This window comes from Caretta caretta, chromosome 3 (genome assembly GCF_965140235.1).
Source record: "Caretta caretta isolate rCarCar2 chromosome 3, rCarCar1.hap1, whole genome shotgun sequence".
Classification (NCBI taxonomy): Eukaryota; Metazoa; Chordata; order Testudines; family Cheloniidae; genus Caretta; species Caretta caretta.
The window spans coordinates 21,852,289-21,860,718 of NC_134208.1; positions in this window are offsets into that span (position 1 = coordinate 21,852,289).

Genomic DNA, 8,430 nt, shown 5'->3' on the forward strand with positions numbered 1-8,430 from the left:
AAGGCTTGTGAATAAACCAGCCCTAAGTGTATGCTTAGAAATGTTGACCTTTATTCTTTTTAAGTTAAGAGGGAGAAAATGAATGATGCATTGGAGAATCCCACCTGACTTTCCAACCGTATAGGGCATATGAGCTTTCTTGAAGTTAATGTCAAAACTCCCAGTAGGGCCAGGATTTTAACCCATGATCTGATTCGGATCATTCTTACATTGGTATAAATCAGCGTAACTCTGCTGAGGTTAATGGAGGTACACCACGGTACAACTGATGTCAGATCAGAATCAGTTCAGCAGAGCATCCCTATTCAGCAAAGCAGTTAAGCAAATGATTAATTTTCAGAACACGTTTAAATCCCACTGATGTCAGATTTTTTCAAAGTTAAGCATGTGCTTAAGTGCCTTGCTGCTCAGGGTCATAGTGTTCCTGTTTAGCATGCTCTGTGAGTTCTAACCCACCCTCTCTCTTTGGTTATGAGAAGCCTTCCACGCCTTGAAAAATCAGGCCCCCAAAATATAAAAAGATACTAGAAAGTAATGATGAAGAAAGACAAGGAGCAAAGCCAAGATGTTGAGAATAAAATGCCGTTCATGACTTTGGGCCATTACTGAGATCAAGGTTTGGTTTACACCATTCAAAACCAAACTATTTAAAGGCCATCTAGATTTGCAATACTATTTTTAATTCCCAAATTTCTACCCTGTTCCATCTGGTCATAGTTTCAGTATACTTGTGAGCTTGATTCTGATCCTTTGCACCAGTCTGAGTCAGGCCTGTCTCCAATAAAGTAAGTAAATTTATACTGGTGTAAAACCACTGCAAGTAAGGAGCAAATCAACCCTAGTACCTGTGAATAGTCTTTAAGTATTAGGCTGTAAAAATACCTTTAGAGATGTAGAGCTAGATCCTCAACTGGTGATTTACACCAGTGGAAGATCTGACTCTTAATTTTTTTTAAGGTCCCGAACAGGCAGACTGGCATAGGACACAGATAGCTTTGCATAATGTGCATTGACTTGTGCTTAGTAATGCACCATATTATGGATAAAAGAGATTGAATTCAGATTATTTGTCATAGAAAACATAAAACTGCTTAGGCTACAGTATAACATGTAACATGTCAATCCTTTTGTAATATCCTCGGTTTTTATCAGTGATTTATTTGAAGAGAGGGAAGCCGAAAAAAATTCTTCCTGCCCCATTTCATTGGCTCTGAACGGTCAGTAACATCCCATCAGGGGAATATTTGTTTTTTCCCCTCCCACCATGTATTTTTTCATAGTTTACTTGATCATTCGCTAGTAATATGATGACATGCTCTGCAGGTTGGGGCCCTTGGCAGCTGTTTCCTCTTCAGGTAAATCACTGGGGCCAGATCCTCAGCTGCTGTAGCCAGAGTGGTTCCTTTGACTTCAATAGAGCTACGCTGATTTACACAAGCAAAGCGTTTGGCCCAAAGGGTTGAATGGTCACTTTTTCAGTACTGGGGATTAAAGAGAGATCTGTACAGTCACGCTGGCAGAGTGGAAAGGCAGAACTTGGCATTTTACAAAGGCAAGCTTTGGGAGCGCTCAGCCATTATTACAACTCGAGGTGCTATTGCAAAGCAAAAAATTAAACCCATTCCAGCCTCAGTTATACAAATGTCATGGGGATAATGGGTAATTTGGTATATTTGGCCTTTGGGGGTCTGAGTCAAACCCAATGGAAGTCAAATGGAGTCCTTCCATGGGCTTTCAGATCGGACCCCTGTGTAGCTAGTGGGAGCTGGGGAACACCAACCCTGTTTTGAAGAACAGGGAGGTTTGAAAAGTACAGTATTCAGATGGTCATTGTTTTCTCCTTTGCTCAGACTTTTTTTCTCCTCAACACAGCCACATTGCCCCTATGGAAATAAAAGAATAGCCACTGTTATTACAGTGCTGGCTACAAGGACAACAGGAAACCAACATGTTTCCAGATGGACTCGCTCCAAAGTAGGTACAGACCCTTCATTAATGCCACAGCGATTAGCATTTATGATGCCTGTGTCAGAGAGGCATATTAGAAGTGGAGTTCTGTATTCTGATTTTAAATGAAAGGTAGATGCCTCTCCTCTTTCAATATTACACGTGAAAGTGTGAAACCGATCCTGCTTCTATTGAACTGAGTGGTAAAACTCCCATTAGCTTCAGCTGGCAGAAGCAACCCCTAATTCATCACATCAGTTCTCAGGGCTGATTCACCACTATGTTAGTCCAATTGTAACTCCATGAAATGGCAAGCAACTGGAGCAAGAGAATGGTGAATCAGACCCCCTTATCTCTGATTTCCTGTAAGGCGTCAGTTCTGCAAATACTTATGCATGTGCCAAACTTTATGCATGAGGATCTCAGTGGAACCACTCAGGTACAAAACTTAAGCATGTGCCCAAGAGCTTGCAGGCTTGGGGCCTAAAGCTGTAAATGGAAAGATGATTGGTTTGCTTTGGAAAGGGAAAGGGAAAGTGAAGAATACAGCAAAATATGAACATTACAGAGTATCCAATTGTCTTTTTAGTAACACTGTAGGGAGAGAGAGAGAATGACATAATCAAGCTGATAGTGTGCAAATATCCACAGTATTTTTGTCTCAATGTCACATTTCAGTATTAGACAGGCTTTGGGGAGCTTAGACTGTGTACACACTACCACTTACGTCAGGATAACTTATGTCACTCAGGGGTGTGAATAAGCCACCCCCCCTGGGCGACGTAAGTTACACACTGACCTAAGCACCAGTGTGGACGTAGCTCCTGCCGCTCGCAGGGGCTGGAGTAACTAGGTCGACAGGAGAGCTCTCTCCCGTCGGCTGCAAGCTCTGTAGTGTAGTCAGAGCCTCTGTGGTTTGTTATGACGGTGCATCTATCCAGTTCTGGTTCAAGTCACTGAGAGAATTCCAGGCATCATAGATCTAGCCAAAGAATACATTTTGGGCCTGAATCTGATCCACCTACCCCACTGTCAACTCGTAATAATTTCGCTGAAGTCCATACAGCTCTAACAGTGTAAAACTGCTGTAAGATAATCCGTTACTACAGATTTTTCCACTAAATCTTTGTCTGTGTCAGTGATTACACTTTTTCCTTCTATGCTTGTCTTTTCTATTTCACGTAAAAAGTTTTTATGATCGTCTTGTTTCTTTAAGAACATTTAAAAAAAAATCTGTGAGAGGAAGAAAAAAGGTTTAAATGTTCTGGAAAAAGTGATTTTTGCCAGTAATCAGCTTAGACATCATAATGATTAGCAAGTTAACTTTGGCACAAACCCATTTTGCCTTCAACTATTCCTACCCTGCCATTCCATAGAACACATGTGCCTGTGTACACAACGATACTCATGAGGTTTTAGGACCCCATTCAGGAACGTGCTTAAGCACATGCTTAAGTTCCGTTGGCTTCAATGTGCTTAAAGTTAGGCACATGAATTAGCATTTTCCTGAATGCAGAGGCTTCCCTGAATTCAAGCATTAGTGCCTCCAAATCAAATGGTAACAATTTGCAAGTTTCCTCTTCCTTTGTGAATTATATCCCATGGAGGGGAGAACGGAGCCAACAAATTGTAAATACACAGTTCTTTTCAAATGCTTAATATTTCTAGCTTAGCTGTAATTATATCCTGCAGATAAAAACAGTGCTGAAGGTCAAATAAATCCTGCTGTAGAATATTCTCTGCATGGAAACTGTGGCTTTTTTATTGGAAAGGTTGTATAAACACTGCAGATTGAGAACCTGTAATTATCCATTGAAATCACTCTAACCCTACTGAATTCACATTTGTTCATGTTCATACTCCACTATCCTATTTATAATGCTTAGACGTGCCCAAAAAGTTAGCCCAGGCAAGAAGTACCTGATCAAAAAGACATTCTTAGTTGACTGGTTTTATTCCTTCAAATGTTATTGTTGTGGCTTTGATTAAAAGGAAAATGAGAGTGGTTAGCGCATTGGCCTCGGACTTGGGAGACATGGTTTCAATTCCTGGCTCTGCCACAGACTTCCTCCGTGACCATGGGCAAGGCAAGTAGTCTCTCTCTGTGCACCAGTTCTCCACCTGTACAATGGGGATAATATCACTGCCCTACCAGGCAGGCGTATTGGGAGAATAAATACATTAACGACTGTGAGGTGCTCAGATACTACAGTGATAAGGACCACATCATACCACAGATAGTGATTCTTCCTAGTGCACAGCTTGCCTTGATGTATGTCATTAGCTGTTGTATCTATAAACACTGAGTGAAAGCCAGGCCGTACGGTATTTATGTCCCACTAAAGGCCTGAGGAAATTGAAACCTCAGGACTTGGGTGGGACATAAGTAACACAGAGGCCTTGTGCAGTCTCTCTGCACCAGGAGAATTTCACCCACCCCTTTAGAGTGATGGAGAGCCCGGGACTGCAGGATCAGCATGGGCATGTCATTTTATCTTCAAATATTGCCAGGGAAGGATTATTAGGGCTCTGGGGATAAAATGGATTTTAGGTCCCTATTTTCCAGAGGCGATCAGCAGATTTTCCCTGGCTACTTCCAGTATTTTGCAGCTGCTTTGGAGTGATGTTGTAAAACTCTACACAGAAAGACGGTTGGCAACAGGTTGCAAACAGGTGAACTAAGGGAAAAGAACTCATGACCTTTGGCTCCAAAATCTGCATCTACAGGAATAATGTTGAGCAACACTCCCTCCACTAGAAGACAGTAGTGCATTTATACACACAGCTCCAGTTTATCCTGTTTCTGCCTTCCATGCCTTCTTTATGGACTTACACCTGGGATACATTTGACCCCAGATAGATACATTTCTATCTCACTTACACCCATCTTTTGCTGATTAACTGCAATGAAGTTCATCCTGGCTTATACTCATGTGAGTGAAAGCAATATTAGTCCCCAAAGGTAAAATCCTGGTCCCCTCAAAGTCAGTGAGAGTTTTGCAATTGACTTCAATAGAGCCAGGATTTCACCCTTGGTGTTTAAATCCTGCATCTATAGGGCAGGCATATGAAGAACAATCACAAGAAGCTGTGGCCTCATGTACTTGCAGCTCTTACTGTAATTTGCACAAATACGTATTTCACTCTCTCTTTACACCTCTGTGTTGCAATAAGAGATATTCCTGTTGAGAACAGAAATAATTACCCTGTTCAAAACTGCTGGGTGCCAATCCAGAGTAATGCCATTACCTGCAGTGAAGTCACTTGGGATTTACTCCGGTACAACAGAGAACCACCTCTAGGCCCGTTGAACAAACAGATTAATTCTCTTTGCTTGCTCCATGCTTAGAACATGAGCATTTTTGCAGATCTTGTGCTAATGAACAGATCAAGTCCTGGCCTTCAGTGAGGAAGACAACAACAAATTTCTTGTGGCCAAAACACACTGAAAGCTCTTCTGCCGCTGCAGAAAGCCAAGGGGAATTGGATTCTTCCAGAGCAGCAACATTTTAAAATGAAAAGATAAATGTGTTTTTGTTCCCCACTTTTTCTCGCCCAGATATTGCTATTCTGGTGAAATTCTCCGAACATTTTGCAGGCAAAAAGAGAGGGCAGAAAAGCTGCTTTTCTGAAGGGTGGGCAGCTGTAGTTTTCTCTGTCTAAAACCCTAACGCCCCTACCTAACAGAGAGGCAGCCACAGGCAGCAGATTGGTGACTGGTTCTAATATAAACAAACAACGGGTGTCATCACAGACTCTCTCACTGTGCCTTAAACTTGGCCCATTTTTTTAAATGTAGCAATCATGAAAGATACCAGGCAGAACTCAAGAGCCTAAATTCTACAGTTTATCCACAGGCTCAGCAAAGTATTCACTACGGGCAAAGCAATGCAGGTTTTCACTACACTGTCCTGCCAATGCATTTCAGTCTATTTTAGGGTACGTCTACACTGCACAGCAAGCCTGGGCTTTGACTCGGGTTTGAGCCCAAGCCCTCCTTCTGTTCATACACAAATCAGTCCAGCTCAGGTCAGCAGAGGCCAAGTCCCACTGTGACTCAAGTCCAAGTCCTACCATTTTGCAGTGTGGGCACAAGAAAAGCCACAGACCCGAGTCAGAGGGTCTGAGTTGTGCAGTATGGACGTGCTAGCATGGCTGTGAGACCTAAGTCCAGCAGTTGTAAACCCAGGTTTATAATGCAGTGTGGATGCTCAGGCATGGGCTTGGGAATACTAAATCCTCAAGACCAAGTCCCACAGACCCAGCCTTAGTGTGCAGTGTATCCATATCCTTAGGTTTTTCTACACTTGTCGCCATAGTGTCTAACCTTGTCTGGAGGTACCATCTGTAGTATTGAAAAGTGAGTTCAGTTTCCTGGGCCTATTCTTTCCTTGCCAACAGGAAATGTCAATTAATGTCACTTGTGGCAGTGGCCTTTGGCAATACAGACCCTTGTCTGTTTAGAAATTGGCTAGAGGCTACCAACTTCTTTGACAAGGTAGCCATCAGCTGGCAATGACTTCCTGTATATAGAGCTCAGCTAGGTTTGAACCAGCTATGAACTGCCACTACTAATATTTTTGGAAAATAGAGAACTGGGGTGGGGTGGGGGGGGAGAGTGTTTGAGCAGTGAGAAAAATATCAAGCAGCCAGTAGTGTTTGAAAAATTAGGCACTTAAAAGTCTCAGCAACATTGTAAATTACATGATATTTCCAGGACAAATTGCTTCAGAGAAGTTCATGTCAGCCTCCTTGTTTTTAATAACTTCTTCTAACTTTTATCGTTAATAACACTGAAACTTGAAACAAACCTGTGAACTCTCCAGCTGACCTTTACTGAAGCACTTGCTAAGGCTTACCCTCATGAAATGCATTTCACCTGGCTAGCGTTATTTACAAGCCTCAAACCACTGAGAGTCAGGTCCAGCTGAAAAAATCATGAAATCCAAAATAGAAAACACACACCACACACCACTGGCAAGGAGTCAAGTCTTCCTTTACACTGTTAACCTCTGTGTCTTGAAGTAATCCCAATGTAAGAATATGCCATATTTAGCACTTGTTTACATTCATTCTGATATATGGAGCCAACCTGTCCTTTGTTATACTGGTGTAAATCCAGAGTAGCTCCATTGAAGTCAATGGAGTTAAACTAAATTTACATGGAGCAGAATTTGCCCCACTGAATCTTAGCTTTGCAGACTTAAAGGACCAGATCCCCAGGTGATATAATGACAGACCTATGAAAACTTATACCAGCTGAGGATCTAGCCCAGAGTCTGTTTTGTCATTATTAATATTGCCTAGTTTATTCTCTGTAACTATATTATCTTCTCAGGGTATTTGTTATAATTAGAGTTGAACCCAAACCAACCTTGTAGATCCAAACTCTTCTGAACTTTGAAATAGTTTGGATCCCAACCTAGTTCTTTGAGGTTACTCCCTCTCTCTACAATAGCACAAATCAAATCAGGTCCAAACACTCCTGATCTTTGGAAAAGTTTGGCTTCAGATCTAGACCCAAGCTTTGCCTCTTAGACCCATATATAGTTACAAAATTGATTTAACTCCTACAAAAGCAAATTACTGTAGCTACCAGGCATTGGTATTCATTTGGCAATATTTTAGCTAGTACTAGAAAATATATCGTATTTTCTCAAAGACCTATTAAATTGCCACAAAGATGTGCAAACAAGATTCTAATCTCAGCCAACAGAGCTAAGAAATCCAGAATTTGTGGCCAACTGCTGCCCTCTTTTGCATAGATGTAACAGAGGCCAATGTCAGGTCCATGGTGTCCATTTCTGCCCTTTCACTGAGGCATGAGTTTCTCAGATTTAAGAGCATAAGTGCTATTCAGGTCCTGGATTGCTTACATTACTTTGGAGTAGTACAAAGCGCTTCTATTTAACTATATATAAAGAGGTGGGGTGGGGGGGATTAGGTTGTAGTTTAGTCTCCTACAAACCTATATGTAGCCACAAGCAAACTGTTCACCTTTTATGGTCAGAGTGTAAATATTAGTGAATGTTTCATTCAAGTGCTTTTTGGCCCCTGTGTGAGTATGCCAAAATGGGACTCAAACTGTTTATAAATCATTATAAAGGCACTGGCTAGAAAAACTAAAAGCCTAATTAAATGGTTGGATTTTCTCTGAGGAACTCCAGGAGCCATTCATTTGTTTTAACTCTGTCAAAAAAAATTAAAAACAGGTATTTTAAGTCTTTGGCCCCAATTGTGCACTCATGTTGGTGTCAATCAGAAGCAACTCATTCAAGTTTCATAGATTCATATATGTTAAGAACCATTATTGATATATGTTAAGAACCAATCTAGTCAGAATTCCTGTGTAACAGACCAGAGAACATCATGCACTAATGTCTCCATCTAGCCCATACCTCCTGTGTTATAGCAGATTTTTAGAAAGATACTCAGTCTTGATTTAAATACTTCAATCTATGTAGAAACCATCATTTCACTAGG